Below are 5,785 nucleotides of genomic sequence, written 5' to 3'. Positions count from 1 at the left end.
GTTGCTGTTGAACATATCCAGTGTTACTGAGCTTTAAGGGCTTTCAAATGTTATTTCCTTTCTTGCATATTATTTCTGATAATTAGGTTGATTAAGCATTTTTGACATACGCATGGAAAAATGCTTTGTCACAAAATTTTGGTTTTTAAGTGGTAGCCACGATATTGCATATTTTCTGCTTTAGATTAACATTCAACTGGTCAGTTTCTTTATTCAAAAGAAGTGAAACAACAGTAAAACTAAGGGATTAAGAAGCTTTCTGCTTCAGTTGTTGAGTATGTGTAACTGAAAAATGTCAATTCAAACCCTGTAAACCCTTGCTCTCTAGACATATGGATCTAAAGAAGTCTGATATCAGATAATTGGTTAATAAAGTTCTCCAGCCTTGTGCGTAACTAACAGCATCTAGAAAGTAGGAGTTTTAACTGCCCATTGTTACCTATGTACAGGTAGACATCATGATTGCATCTGTTTTCAGATGATCAGAAAATCTGTTTTCAAAAACAAATGGAAGCTAACTAAGTTTTCTCATTAACTGTGGCTGGACCAGCCAGTGAAAGTAATGGTAAGAAATGGGAAATATATCTAAATGGGATTTTAACCTATTGGTTGGACTGTGAAAGTGGCACAGAAATCTGTGCGACTCCTTAATTTTACTGTTGTGAAGAATTAGTTGGTCAAAATGGCATGAACTGAGAACTTTTACTTAGTCCTTCAGTGGCTGATGGAGGAAGTGTATCAAGGTGACAAGATTCTTGTTACTTGCAACATCATGTTCACATTTTAATTCCAGGATAAGTAATTTACAGGATCTAAAATATCTCATAGACGCATCAATGCATAGATTTCTGTATTTGTTGCCTTTTGACCAAAATGAATTGACCAGATCACAGTGTAAATATATACTTTGGGTTTTTATTAAATACTTGAACTTCTGTTATCATGAAAAAAGATTCAACGTACATTTACAATAGCAATCCCTTAGCTATTTTAATCAGAAAGGATACTTGGGGGAGGGGGTGGGGTGGTGGAATCTATCTTACCACAAGCACCATTTGCATCATACACAAAACAAGAGGCCTGAATCTGGCAGCACCCAGGAGGATAATTTATCAAAGCATCTAGGTGACTTAGGGGTGTGTACTCCATTTTCAGGTGCCACTGAGTCACTTGAGCTTTGTAATGAGCCAAATAGAGCAAAAGGCCTGATTTGGTGTAAGTAGCTTGGTTCAAGATAGTGAGACTTCCTTTTTACTGTAAATATAGGCATCTCGGAAAGTCCTTGCAGGATCAAGACCTCATTTGTGGTCCAGAGAGCTTCAGGAGTCTTGGATGGCAGGTCCTTTCAGTGTCAAAGGATTAAGTATTTCTTTAGGAAGGGAAGGTGGAAACAAATTACTTAAAACTTGACCAAGCATTGTAGAAACTGAGCCTTTAATCTGGGTGGGTTTTTATACATCTATTTTTCTAATTCCTGAGAGCAGTGGGTATCTGAAGTGTCAGGGAATTTGGACCAGTCCAGTCATGGGACTACCTCTGCTTTACTGTTAAGCGATGTGAAGAGGAAAATACCTGGCTCTGCTGAAACAGATTTGTCACCAGCTTCCAGGAAGTGAACAAGCATTTGTTTGTGACTGAATTAGACCTGCTGCTGAATTAAAGTATTTGGAACAATTTGCATGTCAAAACATAGCTTAGCTCTTGTATGTTTGTGTTTTCATGCTTTAATGTACCCGAACTCTGGATATTTTCAGGCATTCAGCTGAACGACTCCAGTATTTTAGATACCATGTTAATATTGTAATCATTTAATGTATGTTCTCCAGGTGTACAATGTGAATGAAGGAGAGGTATGGTGCAGATGGAATAAGTGCAATGACATTGTGGAAATTCTTATTTCTTTTTGGCATGGTTGTTTCTCCTTTTAAGTTATTTGAGAAACCTAGTCAGCTGTCCTCCTGCCCTGCTGGAAATCCTGCTTCTTCTCTATAGCACTAGTAACTTCTCAGACTTTTCTTGGTTATGGAGACACACAAAGCAGCCAAAATAATCACATTGCTTATTGTGCACAGTATTTTCATGGACCAAAGTAATCTTCTACAGGCGTTATTTTAAAGATACCTGGTAGAGATGAAAATTTCATTCTAGCTCACACATTGGCAAATGACTCTATCCAGTAAACCCAGAATGTGATGAATACATGACAGGGTCAGCCAGCAGCTTTGCTTAATGACGTTGCTCATTCCTGAGAGGCAGTGGTGTACTAGCCATAAAACCGTTGCTGGCAAGCCACCTGTCTGTTGTTTCCATGGGGTGGATTGTCAGGAGCGTAATGTTGGTGCACGTAACAAGAACGCTTCTGTGAAAAGGTGTTTCTGCAGGGTGGTTCACAGAGGTGAGCACCAGCTGGTGCAGAGTGGGTGCAAGGCTTGCGTAGCAATTGCATTTCCCTTACCCTTGTTTTGGAAACTTTTTATGTTATGAACCTGAGATTTAAAACTGTCCTCAGATAAACTGAATTGTAGAGAGAAACTGATAAAACTAATTTTGAAGGCAGCGTGGAGCAGTTAGCTACATACCTATCATTGAAATTCAGTGTCCATCAGACACGTAATTGCCACAGGCTGCTTTTGAAAATTCCAAGCTTGCACCTAGTTGTGTACTACAGCCTTAAACAGCTGTTTCTTAAATACTCAGGGTGCTCTTTTAATTCAAACATAGCACATCCAGATGTTGTTAGAGGCCCTACGGGAAAGCTGCCTATGCTTTTCCGCCCTCTGTAAAATCCAGCACTGTTGTTGTCTAAAGTCAGACCCTCTGAACTGAAGAATACCATTTTATGCTATAGAAATCACTGGCTTTCTGCCACATAGACTTGTGCAATATTTTTAATTTTAGTCTCCAGAAAACAGTGGAGATCGATTCTTGGAGTTCCTTGGATATGTTATCATCATCTTAACTTGTTGCTGGCAACACCTGCAGTATCTCCAGCTACTAAAACTGAAGTTACTCTCTTGAAATATTTTTCATTACAATATTTTGGTTCATAACTAAAAAAAAAATAAAAATCAGATCTCTGGCTTCCACTGAATGGAGTGTAAAGCTAAGTGCCCGCATGCTGCAGACACCCGAATCTAGGAAGGGGTTCAGAGAACAAGGCCCCTCCGAATGGGCCTTCACCCTCCCCGCTGTCAATGGAAAGAACTGTGATGGTAAATACCAGCAGTAGGTGGCACTAGAAATCAGATTTACCGTGTCTCCACAACGACCTGAAACCTGTCGCAGGGCAGGCGGCTGCGTTGCAGAGGGAGCGGGGTGGTATTTAGACCTTTTCCAAGATGGATGGGGGTTTCCTTCCCATTTTCGTGTTCTAACTGAAACTATGTTGACTCTTCCAATATATGTACGTATGTTGTCTGAATATACACAGAATGTCTATTGATTTAATTTTGTAGATACCCGTTTCTGTATAAAGTTTTTGAAGATATCACTATACATTATGTATATATTGTACTTTGAAATAATAAACATACAAATGTGTGGAAGTCTGGTTTGGGTCCGTGGTGTGCAGCACTGCTGATGTCCTGCTGCCTCGCTCTGGAGTGTGCCGATAGCTCTCGGTGAAGGCCTATGTGGTGGCAGCAGGGCCCTCCGTGCCGGGTGGTCGTCTGTAGCGGGTGGGAGCCTCCCCTTCTCACAGGGCGGAAATGTCCTCGTGGTGCCTGTAAACAAGTACTCTGGGCTAAAAGCAGTTTAATTGCCAGCAAACTTCTTGCCAGCTTGGATGCTGGGAGGGCACCATAAAAGCCCCTTCTTGTTTCCCCTCAAGTGGATGTAACTGCATATAACCATAGAGTATGATCTGCGGTTGGAGGCGTTGCTGCTGCCCACAGCTTGGCAGGGCCATGCTTGCTGCCAGCCCGTACTGTTCTATTGCGCTGTCTAAACAAGAGGTGGCAGTGCATCTTTGCCGCGTACCTCTGGTGCTGCAAGTCAGTTCTGACAGCAAAGCCAGGGAAAATAGGGCTGCACGCCTTTCATGCTGTACTTCATCACTTGGAAACGGGTGAGACTTCCATCCTAAGGACAGGTGATAGGCGTGCTACAATTAAGTACTGCTGTGAGCTATTGTCAATCTCAGTAAGTGGCCTTGATGCTGGAGTCTTCTGTTCCCGTGCATCATGTGAATTTGCCAAACCTATAGTCCCAGTAGCAAGGGCTGGTTCCTTTGGCCACAGCTCCACATTTGGGACACTATTTGCTGCTCTGGTTTGTTTATTCCCTGGCAGAGACCTAATGTAGTTTGGTTTTTAGCCATGATATTGTTGTTTTAAAAATAAAAAGTGGTGCTGTCGGGTTGCTGGCTGTTCATTATGGCTATGCTTATATTAAAAATCTGGGAATCAGATTTGTATGGGCTGTCCTGCCCTTGCAACCTGATTGTAGGGAGACAGAAAAAGGAAAAAAAGAAGACCACGAAGGGGATAATTTATGGAGTTTATTCTAGTATCTCCCAGAGTACCTTAAGTGAGAGAAGGAGGTGTCCTATTTTCTGTTGAAATTTAATGGTAAACTACCACTAGCTTCCTAGATCAGGGTGAGGGCTCCCAGTAAGTTCTCTGGTTACTGTACCTGTATGACCCTTTGCTGCAATTGTGTTGCAGTTAACCATTTTTCTTCCAGCCTTTTCCACCGATAGCAGATACAATTCTTGCTGACAGATGTGACCAAAAATCAAGATTTGTGTTCCACAAGTATTTAGCGCTGCTGTTTGGAAATAACAGCCTGAAGCTAAACTTCCTCAAATACGAATCTTGGCTTTGGTGGTATTTGCAAGTAGCCGTTTGGCGAACAACTTCTCACCCCTGTTCTACAGATAGGTCTGTGTTTCAGCTGACACTGCACTGTATGTGCAGAGGAAGGGTTCTCATGTCACGTTACTGTTAAGCGCTCAGTCCTGAAGCAAGCCAGTCTGATACTGGAGCTGTTGGGTAATAAATATATAACCCCAGGCTAGCAGTTTACTTGTCTAGCTGACTGCGAAAGAGGAAATCACAGCTGCTATTTTTCTCTTCCTCCCTGCTCTATTTTAAGGGGTTTTTTTAGTAGGTATGGTTGGGTTTTTGTCGCGGTTGTTTTTAGGCTATTTTGCATTAAACCACAGTGGGTCTGTGCCGGATTTTGCAAGATTTTTGCACGCATAAATGTAACTGTTGCAGTAGAAGAGTGCTGCTGAACAAGTTGTTCTCATCTAGTGTGTATAAATGTGCCATTAGATGTGTTTGTTGCTGTTCTGCTCCGGTGGATGCCCTATAATCAGGAAATCCTCCGGCCTTCAGGTTTTGCAGGGCTCTTTACCACATGCAGCCGCCCACTGTTCTCAGTGGGGCTGCTCTAATGCCTCAAGTGAAGCACCTCGCTGACTAAAAGGCTGAATCCATTCTGATCTGAACATCTATGGGCCTCTTAAGAAGTTTCTATTTAGAAAAATAATCCAACGTGTGTGGAATAAGGAACAGCAGCAGATGAAAGCACGGAGAAGTCTGCGAGCTCTAACCAAAATGCTGGTGTTTTCCACGAGGTAGGTCAGCACAGCCTAGCAGCCACAGCCGTTCCCTTTGGGGTGGCTGGCGAGTCCTTAAATGCTGCCCTGGGCCCTCCAACCTGCAGTTCTTCAGGAACGGGTGCTGCCTTTGAAGACAGAGATGGCTTGAAGCTAGGTGCAAATGCAGGGCAATGTTTTTCAAGCCGTGGCCTGCAGCCTGACAAGAAGGGTTTGTGAGGC

This window comes from Ciconia boyciana, chromosome 8 (genome assembly GCF_034638445.1).
Source record: "Ciconia boyciana chromosome 8, ASM3463844v1, whole genome shotgun sequence".
In the NCBI taxonomy this organism is placed as follows: Eukaryota; Metazoa; Chordata; class Aves; order Ciconiiformes; family Ciconiidae; genus Ciconia; species Ciconia boyciana.
This window is presented reverse-complemented; position numbering follows the sequence as displayed.